Source organism: Varroa destructor, unplaced genomic scaffold, assembly GCF_002443255.2.
Source record: "Varroa destructor unplaced genomic scaffold, Vdes_3.0 BEIS01000002.1, whole genome shotgun sequence".
Taxonomy (NCBI): domain Eukaryota; kingdom Metazoa; phylum Arthropoda; class Arachnida; order Mesostigmata; family Varroidae; genus Varroa; species Varroa destructor.
The window spans coordinates 59,287,036-59,307,376 of NW_019211455.1; the positions used below are offsets into that span (position 1 = coordinate 59,287,036).

General features: G+C 37.8%; 1 protein-coding gene and 1 long non-coding RNA gene across 5 annotated transcripts in view; one reads left to right on the top strand and one right to left on the bottom strand.

The window, feature by feature from the left end:
• LOC111244349 (glutamate receptor ionotropic, kainate 2-like) overlaps positions 1-20,341 on the top strand; it is a 321,397-nt gene that overhangs the window by 113,859 nt on the left and 187,197 nt on the right. The window lies entirely within an intron of this gene.
• On the bottom strand, positions 133-20,285 carry LOC147758080 (uncharacterized). 4 transcript variants are annotated; one of them, XR_015321384.1, is made up of 5 exons: positions 20,045-20,277; positions 19,795-19,899; positions 12,297-12,625; positions 3,845-4,509; positions 133-1,189 (listed from the first exon to the last, which is right to left on the bottom strand). It is a non-coding gene; the product is annotated as an uncharacterized LOC147758080 (long non-coding RNA). The 4 variants fall into 4 exon arrangements; XR_015321382.1 differs by lacking the exon at positions 133-1,189 and adding an exon at positions 17,288-17,465 and having other exon boundaries at positions 3,116-4,509; positions 20,045-20,285; XR_015321383.1 differs by lacking the exon at positions 133-1,189 and having other exon boundaries at positions 3,116-4,509; positions 12,297-12,595; positions 20,045-20,278.

Sequence of the window (20,341 nt, forward strand, 5' to 3'; positions counted from 1 at the left end):
CATCCTTTATTAGTTATACACACGATACATTAGCTACAACATTCTTTAAAACGTGCGTAGTATAAACGCTCATTTCGTTAAATAGCAAACGCATGAATTTAAACTCTAGTCTGTACCTTTTGTTAATCGCAATACGAGCGTTGATTATATGTTAGAATCAACAATATTTTGAATTGCAAAATCTTTTATTATTTCGAATAGTTTATAAAGCACGCAGGGCGTAGGGCAAATATACAGTAAGAAGAAGGAATATTGTGTAAATCAAAAAATTATCTGCATAGAGCTTCAACAATAATCTACCCAATATTCAACGCAGACCTTTCAATCAAAGCCCTTTGGGATTTTTTTCAGGGATTTGGTCTACAGAGGTTAAACGCATTACCGAGCCCCTATAAACCGATACGTTATACGTTTTATATCAGGAAGCGTATTACATTATGTAACGAGGTACAATTATGTAATGGAAACAATTCCCACTCATTTATTTTTGTTGCTAACTGATGTTCTGTATCTTCACAACATAGTTTTGACACACCGTAATGTATATAATAAGACTCTGTAGCCGAAACCTATGAGAAACCCGATGGAAATCCGTACTAAATTTCATGCAGACGGGTTGTAGGGCAAGACACACGTTGAGGATTCTTGCAGCAATGTATACATAGTGAGATGTGGGCCAATGCACTGTCATGGTAGAAAATTCAGACTTGTTGCATCACGGTTTTAGTCTCTTGCATCTCACAGACTCGCGTAGTCCTCCAAAAACTTCTTGATAGTATCTTTTGGTGACCGTGGAATCTGACGGGATGAATTTATGATGAATGATTCTCAGACGGTCATGAAGAATAGGCTTTGATAGGATTTGGTCTAAACCGGATCCTGCTATTTGTTTCGATCAAAGTTCGTTTTTAAGCGATACTCGAAAAACTGCTTCTTGGTCTCGTCATTGCAGTCATACGCTCACATCTGGTCATCCGGGACGACGCAGTCATTTAGGATGCTTATCTGTCCGACATTCAGCTGATTTAAGCATAACCTTCCCCATAAACCATTTGACGTCAAACGAGCGTCAAAATAGGCCTACATGAGCAAACTGAGGTCTATATTTGTTCTGCTATCATTCCTGTAGAGATTTAGCGGTTGGCAAGCACGAATTATTCCACTCTTTGGACGTTTTTATCTGTAATCACTGTTTCGATCAATATTTGGGAAAAATCGCAAAACGCTTAATATATATACTTACTCAGCTTCACCGGAGAACTTGAGATTATACTAGATTGGTACCTCCTGCGTGTAGTAGAACGTCTGTCCTTTTGGTCGAAATGAAAGTGACCATCACACCCAATCATCTCGTGACGCGAACACTCAGGCGACTTATCAGATTCAAAAGACTTTAAAACCGTCATGATATTTTTGCTTTATTCTACATAATGTTTAACTCTGAACAAGCACAGAGTAACATAACACGTTAAATAATTTAATTTTAAAAATTTTCGACATAATTTGAATGACTTTTTGAAAAGTAAGAAATAGTCTAGCAATCATTATGTTTCCGCGAGGGTAGTTCTCCTGATTTATATCAATATATTCACGACTAAATCTATATGCCTTACCTATCTAAATAGTCCTTTCTAAAAACCCTTCTTAGTTCCTTCTTAAAACCGAAAATCTTTAGCATATTAAAATATAATTACAAAATGATACAAACATTTATTTCTGGTGAATAAAGAAAGTTATTGCCCTAAACATTGGTCCTTACACGTATTTTATACTATATCGCGCCTATAGATTCTAGTGCCTTATCGTCTATATTGCGCATGTCTTCCGTCCATCGCTCCTAACTCGTTTTTCGGTTCAAGATGAGATCTGCTCACGCTATCACTGAGATATATGCTGAATAAGACAGGCAATGTGGACGTCGTGTCCTTCATTAGACAGCTCTAAAGTATGGTTTGATTTTGTCCTGTTAAGAGACTTTCACTTGTCTAACGTATATGCGTATAAGGCAGAAACTCCAGTCTATCTTAATATGGGTATGCTTCCTTGTTGCCCTTTTATTCTTGGTTTTCTTGTTTCTCGTATGATTTCGAGCCCTACTAGCTCTTTGCTCGTTTCTATTCCGATCCTATAATTTCTGAGGACGCGGAAAAAAGCAGATTGGCCTTACGTGTCTGATAGACGTGTACCTGACACCAACCGCAATTCAGTTTGCAGACCATTTATGGATGGTGGTGGCGGTATTAGCTGCAGTGGGGGATAGTAAGATGACGATAAGCAGGTGTTACAGCAGGTCGAGATCGCTTGCCACAAGCGTAGTGGAGTGGATTGGGTGCTCGAGTGGATACGAACTGGCTGTGCAGAACAGATTAGCCGAAAAGGTTGCCGTCGTCTAGTAAGCACGAGTTGTCAACAGTTGCTCAGAGATGGGAGAAGCTATTGTGAATAAGGTAATTGGAATAGGGAAAGTAAGAAGTGATGGGATATATAGGTACTTTACTTCAGGCACCCTTTATGTCTCTTTTGCTGAACGAAACCCAGTTTAAGTCTGCGGAATTCCACATCGCAGTCACTCTACTATCACTTCCGCCACGAATAGGCCGTGCTGCTACGCGGATGTCATTTGTGCATCTAAGAGGTATGAGCGTGGGCGAGTATGCGTTAGTCAGATGAGAAAAGAGTCTCGAGGGGCTATCCCGACCAACCTCACGCAGACAGAACAAGTTTGTGTGTACTGCGAATGCCGAATTTCCTTCCTTATAGCTCAACAGCTAAGAAAAAAGCAGCGTATATACCCTATGATATTTACATGAAACTAGCGTTAGAGGCGCCAAGATGTTAACGTCTGAAACGTCTGTGGCAAGAGAGGGGTAGGCGCCCCGAAAACAGATGATGAGACAGCAGATGACACAAGATAAGGCGAAAAATGGAAAAGCAGCAAATTTTTTTATCCTTTTGAAGTTGTCTCAGATGTTGGATGATTTCGTAAATGTTATTTTCATTGATATTTTAATTCAGCCAGATATAAGATTTTATATATTCTTAACTGTTGCCTTCACCAATAATGTAGAATATCATTATTGCTCTAAAACCAAGCAAAGCGAAAACTCAAGAAGACAAATACTACACGACAATCTATTGTATGTTCCTTTAAATAGTATGTATAATAATGCAGTATACAAACTACAAAGCTATCATACGTACGGACTGACATTGTAGTCAGTTTCTCTAAGGAACACTGAATTTTCCATATTCGTTACGTCAGTGACGCGTGCATCAAAATTTAAAGGAAGACAAAGTTATCATTATGGGACGCGGCGCTGCACATATTTGTTTTTGTACAGTGCCTATGGGAAGCACTCTCTGTCTAGCATATAGATGCAACACTGCTAACATGCAAGCTCCCATTCAACGTAATCAGCCATTTACCACAACCTAAAGTGTTGTTATACACACGATAATTACGCAATCAGGCTATACATTTATTAACCACTTCAGGGTTCTAAGACATTCATATTAAGTGATGATGAAAAACTTTCTCAAATAGCTTGAAAATCAACATAAATACATATTCAAGCTACATATATCGCCTAACCTTGTATAAATGGCTTTCTTTCTTCATAAAAAAAATTTGTACTTAAACGTAGCTGGCAGAACTTGAAACAGCAACCCCTGGCCCTTTTCAACCAAGGCTTTCGTGCCGATTCAGTCCTGTATAACACTCACAGACTTTATTAAAATTGATTTGTCTTTGATAAGCCAGTGTTAACCATTTTCTGACACACCTCTCTATGACAGGGACCTAAGGATACAATTAACAATAAACCGTTTGATACACGCAACTTACTTTTACGCCGCCAGAGTAAGGCTTAAACATCTTTTGAGTACCGGTGTCACAAGCGAGTAGCGAAAGCACGGCTGCAAAACACTTTTGTAATAATTGCGATCTCTAATTGCGATATTACATTTTACAGAAAAAAATTCGATTTTGTGAATGACTGAACTGCCGTTCAGCAGTTCACACATATTATATATAATGGCTAATGCCGTTCCTCCAACAATCTATCTAACAAACATCGGCTATTCACGCTTGCATTATTTTAACATGTAATTTTTAAAAAAGTGTTCCCATCGAAAAGTATAAAGTAATTTTCTTTCAGGACTTTTTGGAAACTTTTAAGGTGCCTTATTCTATTATATGACGTAGAATTTGTCGTTTCCATATACCATTATATCTCTTTACTAGGTTTTTAGCTCAATCCTTGCAAATATAAGCTCACTTTTCTATGGATCCACCACAAGAGAGAAAAGCTCTGTCGCCTTGAAAAGCTAGCGCTTGCCCTGCATGGAACAGGGAAGCGTGCACGGGAGGCATATAAAGTTGGCTGCGGCGCGCTATCTCAATGTTGCACTGAGAGTACAGCTGTTGTTGTGTTGCTCTTATCAACTAGAGACTGTCCCCCAGCGATGTCTGACGGCTTTTGTTGAATCTGGGTGGGACTTACCCGCAGACTGTGAAAGATACCAGAGGTTACATTTATTAAACAAACTGCTCGCCAAAGGTTTGAATTTATCGGGCAACGTCATTATGATATTTACTTGTAACACGGCTTCCAATAGTTAGGTCATATGTTGTATATGGCAATGCATTTGAGATAAATATGAAGCTATATATTATCGCATACAACTGTTTCAAGTGATCAAGAAAACGACGTCTATTTTATGAACCACTATAGCAAAAGAAAGGATCGATAATTTGAAAAAAAGATGAATACCAGTACCCAGTCAATTTCGTGTAAATTCCTATCTGGCATTCGCAAAGAGCGCCCTTAACAGATGTATCTCCAACGCATAGTTCCCGTGAGGATAATATTTTAATATTACTTAGATTTCAAAAAGAAGCTTGCGTCGCGCGAACCATATGGTACCGCGCTCATTATGCACATATGGAGATCCACGATCACAACTTTCAATAAATGTGAGATAGGGCTTCTCTACGATGAATCAGAAGGTTCGCGAATAATTTGTAGGAGGTTGGTTATTAATCCATGAAGGTTCTTTATGGCACAGCAGCAGCATCGAACGAAATAATTCAATTTTAGTTGGCAAGTCCTTTGAGCGAATGTTGTGGCTAAGGCCAGCAGCCGATTTTCATTAAAGTTTGCCAGTCACCTTTTTTAGAAGTTTGAAAAAAAAACTAAGACAGAAAGTAAAAGGAGTTTTTTCATTATCAAAATTGGATGCGTTACTCTACAGAAGACTAGCATCAAACATACATGAATATATTTGAGAAGGGCAAACATTGCAAAAATACGGCCTTAAAAAACGCATTATTTAACTCGATTGTATAATAAGGCAATAATGATACGAGTAAAAAGTGCATCAAAGACGTAAATAATGCGTAAAATACCTTGATATTGCAAAATGTATATATTGTGACCAGCAGTCGTATTGAGTGTGTTTTTAATGATTATACACATACAGAAATTAGTATTACTGACGCCACTGATCCCTTAATAGCTAATAACGCCGCATACTGAAAAATATATTGAATATCTTTTTGCGTAAGCAAAAAGATCGGTCTTCTAAAAACACCAAAGTGGATTGCTAGGTCTTGTAATTGGAGCAGAACTTAAAGAATTCCACCTGATGATACAACTTTACAAGGAATGACATATGGACCATAACTTAGTGCCTCAGCATTTGTCAAAAACCAACATAAACAAGGTCCACAGGATAAAAATGATTCTTTTGGCCAGGAAAATCGTCTTCACATAATTTATTAGTCTATGCTATGCGCTACTGCTTCAACTACCACTTATCTAGCTCGCTGAAAGTTATCAAAGGACATATCGTAATTAATTTGCGAGATTTTTGCTTTGCGAGATTCGATTTTAAAGACCGAGTTATCCTGATTCCAAGACAACTTCGCTACCCTCCCCTTCACCTCTGTCCTGTCAGCCTCTTGCAGTCATCCTGAACTCAGACTGGAATAACTCAATACTGATAACTGGAATAATAATAAGGTCTTGCAGTTTTGTCGCCAGTGACTTGGTTGTTCGGGTACAGCTCCATTCATCATAGCGAATCACTTTTTTTAATACGGTGAATCTATTACGTTATATCCGTGACCCCCTTTTCTCGGTGCAGTTGCTTTGCTTAATGTTATCCACTTTTTTTTTTGTTGACTAGTTACACCCAACATAATTCACAGCCCCACTACAGTTACACCACTACAGATACTAACCCTGTTATCCTGCAGTAGTAATCATGTTTTCCTATTACAATATTCCAATAACCTCATTACCTTGTTGTAATTAGCCTGTACTTTCGTCACAATTGTTTTAATTGCTCACGGTGCAATTCATCGTTCCGGTATGGAAGTTGATAGCTTCAAAAAACTAGTCTACTCTTTGAAATTTCTAACATAACACCGCACTAATTTTGCATTATTTGTGAAAAATTTCCGGTTTTGCATGCGGGAAAATATTAAATTAAATTTACAGTGCTTGAAAACTGAACAACTCTTTAATGTAAACCTTTCAAAATTTGTCAACGATTACCGGACAAATCGCTTACAGTCCTGTTTTTTTGGTCTTGCTTGGAATCCTGTTCAAAAATAATATTCACTCTATTTCCAAAGTTAACGGTGCAATAAACTCCAAAACAAGGCTTTACCATCTCACAAAAAATTTGCTTGAAGGGATTATTGCTGAGGGACGATTCCAAACACATAGTGAGACATTCGATTTTACCTGCAATTAGACTGATCCGCAGCTTTTGCATAGAGTTCTTTTTCCTACGATTTTAGTAAGTCTCATTCGTGTCGCCTATTTCCTATTATATGATACTATCAATTTCCTTATTTTTTTATCCCAACTTTTTCCCCTCATCACATTTGACCCGTTATCAGACTTCGTGAATCCAGCTTCCTAAAGAATAACTGACATAGATATTAAGACTCCCAATGTGAACTTAAGTTATACTCCCCCTGTATATTTGAAATTGACCCCTGGCTTTATACGCGGCACCAGTATGAGGCATAACCTAACCTTATTTTTTAGCCTAGTAATTAGCAACCTTTACTGTACTGCTATTTGTTCAATATTTGTCTTATGGGTAAAGGATACATATAGGACATTTTTTTAAATATAGGTTTCCGCAAATTTTGTAAAACGTGGAAAAATTAACAACTTCCAGGTGTTCTTTACACTTATTGAGCAAATAGCTCAAAAGATCATACTTGCTTAAATAACTATTATCCTCTACGGAGGGAAGAAACTATTGCCCAAAGAAACTAACAGGCAAAACTTCATAAGTTGCCTACCCCAGAATAAAACTCTCTTATCCCGTAAAAAATTTGTCCAAAGTGATCATGTTATATGGGAGATCTTAATCATACAGACAGACGCTCAGTTTCAGTAGAATGTGGATAGAATACGTTTTCCAGCAAGCTTCGCTTTGCGCTCACTGGTATATGGTTGCAGGTTTCGTTAATGTAAGACTAAATGTTGAGTGTAAAATCTCGGCGATGGGATTCGGTCATTTTCATAGTGTTTCGGAGCAGATGTAACCCTTGCAGAGTGACACACATCAAGTGTTATTACAGTATGCAAGCTTCCTCTAACTTTCGCTTCGCCTATTTGACAATGATGCAGACAATGAACTAGATCTTGCGGTTCATAGCAGTCAAGTTTTCTGCCGATCTCTTTGATAACCCTTTCTCTTTTTTAACTTTTTTCCTAATAGCAGCTCATCGGAACAAGCCTAGCTTTAAAACGGCTCGTTTTACACACAGACGGACACAGAGTTATGTTTAGTACAATATGCATCGAGAGATAGAAACTCGTGACAGTCAAGGTTTTTAAAGGAATGGGTTGGATTGATTAGTACATTTACGAAAAATTCAATAAGTCTGGCAGTACATCATTTTCCATAAAAATTATAATGGCGTTATTTGGCTCACTTTTTTTACTGTGAATTGATTCTTCTGAGAAATAGCCAGCACGTGATTTCGCTCCCATGGGCTCGTTTCTTCATTCGAGTGGCTGCTGACATTGAAGCATTATCACATTAGCACATACGGTTAGGACAAATGAAAAAGACTTCCGGGGAAGCTATCAAGTATATGTAGTATATGTTCGAGCGTAGATAATTTTCCAATGAAAAAAGAAACCGAGATTTTCAGTTATGCGGTAACTTCTATCTTTAGCAGCGTTCTTTGGCGACTATGAAAAAAGTTAAGCTAACAGATTGAATTTTACTGATTTTAGTTGAAAGCGTCGAAAGATCGTTCTCTGTTTTCAGTAGGAATTCAGTGGTTAAGAAAGTTATTTGGGCATAGACCATTTTAAATTTCTACATAAAGTCTCGGCTCAATTTATACCGTTATAGACGTTCATTCCGTTTAAAAAACGTTGTATGTACTGTTGTACTGGCGTTCGCACTTGTTTGATGATCAATTACTCCCAGAAACAGAACAAAAGCAAAAAAAGCTTTCGAAACAGTATTTTTCTCTATTATATTTGTTTTAGCCTTAGGCTATATTTTTTTCAAGAGTCAGGAACGATTCAGTAGGAATATATGTTACTCCATACGCAATGACATTAGTCGATTGTAGTCGCAGACTTTCATGTAGTTGAAAATTAATACGCCTTATAACTGTACGTGGCATATTACAGTACGAGATTAACAATGTATAAATGTTTTACTTTGTTGTTTATTTCAACATTCTGGGATCAGCTCCGAAGAAGCACAAAAGATCTCTTTATTTTTTGGACTCCCTTACGTGTGTGGGTTCAGCATTATATAGAAGTCTAATATGCATCTTCTATCTCGATGACATAGAATGGAGAGAACTAAACGTCTTACTTCAAAATGCGAAATGTGATAATTTTTGGATTAGATTATCAAGACTAAAGAAATCTAACCTACATATTTCTTACCGGAAGACATATAAGCTAAAATTGTACAAAAGATGACATTTAGCGTTGTGCTCTATTGTAAGCTCAATCTGTTACTATTCTCTAAAAGTTTCCAGAAACTCACCAAATTATTATGGCCGAAGCATTCCTAATTCGTGCAATTATGGTCTTAATCCTATTTGTAAATAGGTGACTCCTGTCGAAATTTATTTTTCAAGAAATTATTTGTTCTCACAGTACAAAAAGAAGTAAGTGTATCAACTGGAACATAGAAACGCAGGAAGCAGCTCCCCAATGCAACTTTCCAACTCAAAACTCATTGCGCTACTGCTAAATTACGACGGACGTCAAATGTTGTTCTCTCTGAAAGATTCTCGAAAAACCATATCTAATAACATCTAGTACTTGCCAGCCTATTTCATGATGCCGTTCATATCTGCATTACGTACCACCATCTATGCCATAATTATTACTACCATTAGCGCAATACTGCTTTCATATTTGTTTCACTCTTACAATATCATATATTTTCGAATTATGAGCTTTATTTTTCTCTTTTTTTTCATTTGTAGATCCTAATGTTTTTTTTTTATATATCGTCAAATCAAATATAAAATATATATTTTATATTTGATTTGACGATATCAGCTTTATTATTTAATTTTTGATGTCAAATTCTACTTTTGACAACACTATCATTCTCATTCCATTTAAAATGTTAGATTTTAATATTCACACTATTCAACCTGTCTGAGTAGATCTGGAGCTTTAAAGTCCTTGATTTAAGTCTAAAGAAGTTTCCTTCCATTTAATATGGCTTTACAAGCTCAATACTCTCCAATCAGTTTTATCATACTAATCATATATATTGTTTCTCTTGCTTATTTTCTCCGTTGGGTATGCTTTATCTTCAGTCATGCCCCCTGTAGGTAATTTAACGTCTAATATTTTGATGTTAGTATCCCGTGCCATCAGTGTCTTCAGTATCTTTGCTCGTGCCTTCTCCCATTAAGAACGAGATCTGCCGAAATCCGCTTTTAAAAATTGCGTAGCGCAGACGTGCGCTTACTAGGCCGCAATACTGTACGCTGGCTAATTGTACGTTCCAAAGGAGTTAGAACTGTAATCACTAGCACAATCAGTAACAAACGTTCTTTGAAGCATTAGGTTGCCTTATTGAGGACTACGTTAGTCAAAGACCACTAAAAATGTATGTGCGTCAAAAAGGAATATGTATATAAGATTTTTGACAAACTAAATCAAAGACGTAGACAACTCGTTTACTCTATGAACTTGTAGGACAGTGAGTTGGATCAGATTTATAACGAATATTTCTTTCAGCAAGCGATTTCCGTATGCTTGACTTAAATATTATAGATAAAACTTTTTTGTACGAGTTTTTTACGACTCGTATGTTTAACGAACTGCTCTATGTTTATATCTATAAGAGCTCTCATATTAGCCTAGAGCAAACTCCACACTTATCAAAAATAAAGGTCAACTGCTCTAGTTGGAACACAATTTTTGCACTTTGACTAAACCTGGATATATTAATCTGAGTCAGTTTACTAATTATAAATTGCGTTACACGAAGAAAAACTTATTTGCAAATAAAGTTGCCACCTGAGCATGTAAAATACTTTGGGTATAATCGTTGAGCACTAAGGGCAAAGCTTCATCAACTCAAGCGCCTATCAAAATCAGCTATTCAGGCTTAGTAAAACAACCGGATCTTCAGACATGGTTTGAACAAATGGCGAGAAAGTATTTTTTAGATCCAAGATAAGAACCGTACGTTCATTTTGGTTTGTCTATTTATGCATTGTGAGCGTGATTAATATTACTGTACAAATTATTGGAAAAAGTGGAAATCCGCACCGACCAAGACCAAACAATCTGATTTTTTGGTTTACCAAATATTTTATAGAAGAATACCGTCATAGAATTTACAAATTTAGTATGGGAATATAAAGCAAACCATAGACACAGGAAATTGTAATCTGTGTTGTCGCTAAACTAAATTATGTTTAATACGCGCGATACTCTTGCCTAGATTCACATAAACTAAGACGGCTATTGGCTAAACAAATTTAAAAAAAAACAAACTGGGACAAGCTCTTGTATAGCCTTGACTTATTCATATATTTGATAGAGAACAGGGCAGAGTTGGTAAGCTTTTAGTTTCTATAACACATTATCAATCCATATCCATATCAATACATAATCTCATGAGATCCGTAGGGTACTGCATACGTGGCTATAACATGTGCACCAGCAAAATGACATCTTCTTACGGGAACTTAGAAAGAGCAAACCTTTGCTTGGTCACGTTAGGATTCCAAATGGTTATATGCAATCATAACCAAAATAAATGTTGAATTCTTAGAACGGCTTTAGTGTTCTGTTATTAAGATCAACTTTTGGTCCGTATTTCCTCGCGCATATCTGAGAAACCGGTTTTATTGGTCCATATACGTCCGCTTTTGCTGTGGCTCAACTTACATGTACCTTAATACTTATAGAAATACAGCCTTAATCTCTGAACTAGCTCCTCACTGTGTCTCCTGGAGAAATCGAATTTTCAACACAGGCACTGTGCCTACCTTGCCTGTGTTAGCTTGACTGTAGTTTCAAGATTGTCTTTCTCTCTTATAGTCTTTATCCAAAATGGTTCTGTATACGATGGCGCATTCAAGATATAGATAAAGTCGATAAATGTGAAATGCAGGAAACCACTAGAGCGAAAAAAATGGGATGGAAAAAGATGCACAAGCAAGGTGGCAGATGGCACTTGCTTGGTAAGGGCGAGCTCTGAGTGTAAGTTAGGAACGGCACACTGATGTCCTCATGCAAGAGTGAATGACAGCCGACAGAAGAAGAATAATGGGGCTCGTGGGCGATACTTGTGGCCCTGATATGCTTTTAGAGATGATGGTATGAACATTGCTTTGAAGGAAACGAGAAGCAATGTTACTTTGCGAGAATACTGCTAACAGAGACGAGCCTAAGCTTACAATCTATGGAAGCACTCAAAAGAGCTGTTAAAAATTCTTCGTTATTAGTCATTATTTGATTAAGCTTCTCTTACTGGTAGAGCGACATGTCACTTGATTAGATCATTTTACCCAAACTGCAGTGAGTCCGTATCGAAGTTGCATACTATCGAATTGCCACACGAAGTCAGCAGAACATAAAAGCAAGATGCAATATAACATTCACTTTCTGTAAAACATTGGTAAGAATCTCTTCTCCAATAGTGCCTAATTTCTGTCTCTATCTAATAAGGAGGTCCTGCAACAAATTAATTCAATCCAGATCAAAGATACTTAGGTGATTTCCAATTTGACGACAAGAGAAAGATCCACAACAGCTTACCTAAACCTGCGAGAACAGCATCAGGGAGTGGGCTTCGTTTGCCTAAATGAGCTTGGTCAGCAATGAGCTACGCGTCAGCACATCGGCACTGGCGAGGGTTTCTGCTAGACCGAAGACATTGGAAAAAGCGTCGGGAGTTATTTATTATCGACGCACCTCGGTCCCGCATTGCTGTTGGTGTCCTCAGAAGAACGGCCTTCGACGAACCAATTGCCGTTCAGACAGCCATAGAAGACATATTGAAAACGGATGCGGTCCTCCCCCATTCGTCCTCGGTGGCTCCTCGACGTCTGATCTCACTGAGTTGCGGATATAAAGCCGTTATGTGGCTGTCATGTGGCCGTCACGCCAAAAGAGAAAACTCACGATTATTGAACACTTAACAAATATAGACGACATTTCTATCAATGCTACCGTCTACTGGAAATGAAAGCATCATCGGTTCATAAACAACTCGTTTAATTCAACATCGCGATTAAACAAGTGATATTGCGCAGTTAATTACGTGTCAGTAATTTTAGTTTCTACGTATTTTCGCAATGTAGTTAAGTTTACATTTTAATCTTCACACAAAACTTATTATGATTTTTTACACCACAATACAGTACACAAAAGACATAGTAGTTTATTAACTATATGTAATTATTAAAACTGATTATTTTTAAGCAGAACGAATTCAGAACCATATCTTCTAGAGCTGAACGGAATACACGTACATATCACCGTTTCTCCTGTTTACAAAAATGAATTACGCTGGTTGAAATAATACTTATGTGAAACCTCCTAACTAGACCCTGAGTATGACGCAAATTACCTGTTACGATCTTGATAGTAAGACCCATTTTATTGTTCGAAATTTCTATGAGAAAGAGAGAAAAGAACAATAGAATCTTTTTAGCCTTATTTCTTCGAATCTATTCAAAAAGAGCTGTGTTGTTTATCGTCTGTCCTATTAATATAAATACCTCCATCGATCTTTGAAAATCTGCCAAAACCAATTCAAGTGTGTCTCTATTCACACTAGGGGATCAAAATGTGTGTCCTTTTGATTTTTTTTGTGCCATATTTTCTTCATTCGAATAAATGTTTCGAAATTTGAAGCTGGTCATGCCGTTGACGATTGCCTGAAACATGTTTTCAGACAAACTCATACAGATTTTGTTTACCTGCCTGCAGTGTGTTAGGTCCAAATGCATGAGGAACAGAAAATGCTAATGGAGAAACCCACACCTTGTGTTTACGACACGTCAATTACTCTTAAAGTTAACTGATACGTCATTTTTCTAAAAGGTGTATACAAAGTTCACGGGACCAGCCACTATGTTGTATACAGGTTAAAGGTCAATGTTGTATTGACGAAGCAGACAAACAATAGTTATTTTCGGCTATTTCAAAAAGTGAATGTTGACAAATATGCTCATAATAATGAGCATATTTGCCAATACGTACGTTGAGAGCTCAGCGTTTTCTTGCATCATCTTAATGGCTTGCTGAGTCTTGTTAATGTTTCTTCCCATTATACGTCCCATTGATGTTCTTAGGGTTTGTATAAAAATTGATAAATTACCATGTAATGCATAAAATATATATGTTAAAAATATCATAATATTAACTTCGTCAAAATATTTTTGTTTCCTATTATTTGCTTCTATTACTCTAAGACTTTGAGGAAAATAAAATTTGATTTCGATTCACGTCAGTCCCGCAAGAGTAATACTTATATCTGTGTGAAAATGATGTCATCTCTTGGTTTCCCCTTACTTTTTCGACATAGGGATAGCAATATTACATGCATGTTATTTTGTCAAACTGCATTATCGTGTGCCAAGTTACATGGCGAGTGTCGAATCGTGATTGACTGTTTTCGGCTTAACTTGGCCACACCGCCGGAGATACGTATTTGGAACCCGGCTGAAGACTGTACGAACCGCTCTGCGAGTCGTTTTCCCTGCCTGGTTTTTCTAGTGGCTATCTACCAACGAGACTGTTCCAACGAGAGGCTTCTCCTTTTCCTTTTTTCTTTCTCGCACATCTTTAGATTCCCCTAATTTTCAGGGTGATTCCTAACTCACCCTGACTGAGCTTGCCACCGGTTCTACTCCTTTAGCAGTTTTGCGCTTTTGCCCTTCGGTCCAACCATGTCCCTGTTCTCTCCGACCTATCCACTCGCCTTTTTGTAGTTCTTTTTTATCTGCTTCGTTCATAATCATTAAATCTCTCCCATTTGTTAATTGCTTTTTTCAGTCTTTTTTGGGCAGAGGACAGGAATAATAGCGTTTCATCGCTCTAATATGCCCTGCTCACTAAAAAATCGCCACATGATTCCGTACATCTGCCATCACTGAATGAAATGGAGATATTTTTTTCGACATCTGCAAGTCGCTTGGAATTAATGTTTCATGTGCGATAAATTACAAATCGGCATTTTGAGATAAGTAATATCTAATTAGATACCGAAGCTTTCACTTGGAACTGTTAAAGCTATTTCGTCTTTGCAATATTTCCATTAAAAATTTAAATTTATGTAGATATTTTTAGAAATATAAAAACCCAATAAAATTCAATACACTATCTGATACTCAGATCTATCTATACGACATTAAAGTTTATTTGACAGTTTTTGTTCTTATGTAGGTACTTTAGAAACACAAGACGGTTAGACGGGGTGGCGGTCGAACAGGATTAAAAGCCACATCGACGTTGGACGTGGAACCATGGTGCTGCATTTTCGAGTAAGCCGTAATGTACGAACAAGAAGAGTGACAATGTCGACCAGGAAAAACACGACAACGAGCGGAGAAAGATATAGTGAGAGATTCGGACAATTTTGAATGAAGCTGCAAAACAGATGGCGCCATGGCCATCGCTCTGAGCGCCGATGCTCCCGTACTAGTGAAAATCTCGCAGCAGTAGCAGCACACCAAACATGGTAGTGGAGTAAAAGGGAAGTGGAGGGGATTATTTTAATTTCTCTCACTTGAGTGAACTGAGGGGCTAAGAACGACGGAACGACGACGATGATAACAGCAGCGGAACCGGAAAAATAAGAGGAAAAGAAAAGTGTCTGTATATGTATGAAGGATACGAAAAGATGGGGAAGAGAGAAAATAAAGAAAATAGAGATTGACCCTTATTCTTGTTTTTTCCTGGTCGCAACGGTAGAAGTTGAAGCAACTGGTGGAGTTGGAGGGGGAATAGTGGGATCTTACCTCGTTCGTCGTCAAGCTGGCGGAGGGAAATAGCCGTCGTAGACCACGTCCTGTTCTTTGTTCATATGCTACTGACGGTCCGTTTGTCCGGCGTTCAGTTAACCGAATAAGCACCGCGACCATTGCACGCATGACTGCGTCGGTACGTCTGCAGCTAGCACCGGAGAGACGGACTAACTAATTCCTTATATTCTCGTATGGTTACTGGGTGACCGTGCTCTGCTCGTAAGAATGATATAGATGGCTGTCTGTGTGTCGATATGTACATCCATGGAGAATATATTTTTTTGTACATGGCCACATAACGGAGCTTATAGGTGCCGTTTTTAATGTGTGCTGCCATCAGCGGTTTCACCCACAAAAACAGATATTGCCATAATGCAGAGGCGCTCTCTGACTTGTGAAGAGGGATTTGTGGATAATAACGATAACTCAATCTTACTTGCTACGCATGCGCTGGAAGTAAAAGTAAAAAAACGGATTTTTGGACTGCTAAAGAAACCGTGTCTGAATGAACGTGTAGTTTTCATGACTATTGAGCATATAGGGACGTCATTCCTAACATTCCTCATCTGATTTTTGCCGGAAAATGCGTTTCATAAAAAATGAAATACGCAAGGTCACACATTACGAGATAAAGACGGATTTTATAAAGTAATTAGCTGTGGTTTGCGTTTCCCATTTCTTTTAAGCTTAAACTATGGAAGAGTGGAATTTTTCGGCATCTGCCAGGTTCATGTCAAATAACTCAATCACCAGGGTATGAACAACCTTTTTAAAGATTTTTTACTTTAGGAAGACGCAATATTAAACCTTGTGCACCAAAAGAGTAAACTGCTGTGTTATAGCTGCGTCAGAGATGAAGGTGACTCGCTTCTTCCGTGTAGTCGTAAATTAAGTTCGCCCAAACGGTTATTAATAAACTGGAATCCTTGCTTCGTTAATGATAAGAATGATTGGTTCTTTACAGTCAGACGCATGTTAGAGAACCTTGTCAGTTTCTATTTTTAGCTTAATAGATCGAACGTGCTGTTACAGTGAGCTTGTCTGACACGTGAAGTACCGTCCATCTCTCAATTACGAAACATCTACTACACAGTTTCTAAGATATATGACAGCTCTTACGAACACCGTACAAGAGTAACGTCCGTTGCTCAAGGTAAAAGGGTCACCCTAGGCGGTCGTCGTTTCGGAGAACTCATTACAAATGCATAATGATAATGATACTATCTACGAATTTACTTATTTGCGAAAGCTTGATGAATGCGTTTTTTACGAGACTTGACCGCAGAACTTAGGAATCCGACTCCCCGACGTTACGAAAAGTGTTTTACGGTCAAAATTAGCGCATACGTATAATTAAAATGTGATCATGCTTGCAGCTCCATTTCGTCAGCTGTTGAAGAGCAGTTACATCAAATCAAACAATTATAAAGTTATTAGTACTGAATAGGACAGACCCGATAATTTTTTACTGATGTCGTTCGCGTGCGTGTGACTCATTAATCTGCCTTTAGTGTACTATGTATAATGTTGTTGTTTTGCTTTATCCAGTGAAACGACACAAGATTCCCTTATCCAGCTTTTTAGATACACTCGTTTCCTTAGCTTCAATTTTGAAAACACGCAGAAACAGGTCGTGCACAAAGAGATCTCTCAGGAATAGAACGCATAAGGAGCATACCTCCATTGAGAAGTCTGCTGAAAGCAAGTCATTGAAGGTGAACGTGCAAGACTAAACTAAGAACAAGCGTATGGTCTTTTTTAAGGTTTGGTACTTACCCACTATGCTTAACTGTTTATTGAAAACGTCAACTGAAGTACCATGCTATGGTTGGGCGTAAGCTCGCCGTATTTTGTCGTAACGCTTTGCGGTGTGTTTATGTATGTATATGGACTGAGGACATGAGTTGCATGACAGCTGTACGAAACTCTTCCGTGATTTCCTTAGTCACGGTGTCTATAAACACACAGTGGATAACAGTTAAAGGCAAACGTAAGCCCTCCCAGGCGAACGCTGCTTGACCTGGTTTGCATCTTTTTCAATATTTCCTGAGAATTCTACTCAAACAATTGTGTGTTGTCTTGACCTTTTCCCTAGTTCCCGTTTATTCCAGATAGCGCTTTGACTCCTCTCTAAAGAAGTCAAGGCGCTATCTGGAACTTCATGACCCTATGTGCATGCCGCCCTGGCTGTCGTTAATTGTGCGATTCTTATTGAGCGAATTTGTTGAACCTGCTAACCTTTGTCGCCGACACTAAAGTAGCCTTTGAGTAGTCAACTTAGGCATTTACTAGTAAACAGAACAATGGAGTGTCCGTACACGGAAGGGTCAGCTTCACAGCCCTTCCTGCGATAGATTGCGAAATATTTGAACTTCTTGCCAGCTTGCTGACTATAGTTTACCAATCGGCGCGTTTAGATCGCTAGTGGGTGGAATGATGAAGCTGTACTAGATGAAGCCAAAGGGTTACAAGCATTTTGTTTTGTCAATCCATGTAATCACATTTCAAAATTCTTCAAATCACTGTAATTCAATAATACTTAGACAAGTGATTTAATGCATTATGTATAAGTATGTAATCTATAATTATAATAATTTCAACAACCAATGCAACGAGCGATGAAGATGAGCTTACCCTGGTGTTAGTCAGAATGCTATTTGTCTTATTATTCGATTGTATGTACGATCCTGAATTAATGTTGTGCGATTCCTACTTCCATTGGTTAATTCGAAGACAGGGAGTAGGAAAAAATGTGTGTAGTCTAAACAGATGTGTTAATTAAGTAAACTTACATTGAAGTATATACGTGAAAGAAAAGAAAGCTATGTAGTACTATTTGATGTACCCGTGAATGCAGTTACGTATGAAAGCACAACCACCTCCCCAAAAAAAAATAGTTCGTGGTTCAGTTCTGATACGTGCTCCAAAATAGAGCTACCTCTTTGCACGTCTAATAATAGTATCTGCATATTCAGTTATATATGGCTTCCTGTCGTCATCCATACACGCACAGCTTGTATTTAAATGCACCAGCACTAATCAATGCTAAAACCAAGAGATGCCTAAGTAAATTAAGTGAGATACACAAGCACATGCGAGACATTTTTGTGCATCAAAACACGTTACAGCATCCATATCTAATTTGGCTAATTTTGCGCTTACCATATTATGGATGATATCTTATTTTTCCTTTTTGGTCCCATATAACAATCATAAACATATGTCAGCGTAAAATTTCTTTTAATGCCTTTTTTTTTTAATAACTAGGTTGCTTTTGTAAACAGTTCTAACTTATAGTATATAGCACCAAGAAGAGCAGGCGTTTGGTGGTAGAGGCTAAATTGACTGTGTACATGTTCTTTATGTGCTCTAACGGCTAGAAATTTCAACTAAAATTTACAAGATAACTTCTTTATACTGGTTGAGTAGTATGTGCCGTCGGTGGAACTAAAATTGGTACACAAAAATCTAAGCTGTGTTTGACGAGGATGTACAAACAGAAACTGTGCTAATAAACGAATAATTACAAACTACTGCTATCGTTCTCGCAGTTATAGATCATCAGTGTTGTAATATCACCATTTCCTTCTGTACACGTTTTTAAACTGTAAACTTACTTCTGCTTAAGAGTTAAATAAACAAACAAAAAAAAATAGTTATGTCGATAGACAGAATTTTTGGTATCTTAAAAATGACAAGTGTTTATGACATTCTCGGCTAATGGGTTAAGGGCGAATTTTCTCTCTCAGATATTACACTGACAAGAAAAATATACAGATTAGAATCCTGTTTCCATTGTGAGTGGCGCTATCTTGAGAACAAACACAGCTTTTTCAAGTCGCGACAAATGGGCATGCACATACATTTCAGGGAACTCTCACAAAAAGTACTCCAAGAAGCAGTAGAGACAGTAATTGCTGAGTTTTTTTACACTGTTTTGGAGCTTCTTGAGCACGCTTAATTCGAATGCTCTGAAAAATACTGCAATACTATTCGTTTGTTGGAAGGTTTACCTTGTAATAAACATTTACGCTTTCCTCAGCCTTCCGTTTGACTGTTGGCTGCTAACAACAGGATCGAATTAATAACATGTTATTCAATTCCGATGAAAAACATTACAGTTTCAATTGACAGAATCAAAAAAGCAACATATAACAGAGAGAGCCCATAAACGATGAAACATTAAAGTTAACAGAGGAATGACCAAAGAACTAATGTAAATACGATATGTTTTATACAAATTTTGCTCCCATCCAACAGCGCCCTTTTAACGAGCAACGTACCTGTCTGCATTAGTCACCCTTGCCTTTGTTGCTTCCTTTAGCTGTAGAAATCGCTGTTACTTCGAGCCATCTTGGAGAACGCTTCCTTCACAGGCATAGCGGGATCTAAGTGTACAATATCATTGCCTCTGGATTATACTTCCACAAAATGTGTAATGTGTTTAGAGTACTATTCTAAAAGGTTTTCTTTGGGTCAAGAAAACGGATGCTGTCTCACTAGATGGGTGCAATTATTTAAATTTACACTTACGGCTTCGCTACTTTTCGGTCTTTTTTTCTGTATTAAGTATCTCCTCTTTTTAAGCAGGATACCTAGACTTTTCCGATTGATGCACCAGCCATTTTCACCGTCAGCACTCTCCAACCATCAACTGCTTGCACTACTGCTCCAAAGTAGAAGACCAGTACGAAGCAACATATATTGCTTGTGATAAAATATGACATACAATGTTGAATGTGTTGTTCCATGAACCCGCTCTAAATCGCCGATTCTAACAAAGACACTTCCATGATTGTTGACTATGCATATGTAGGTCCCCTTACAAGC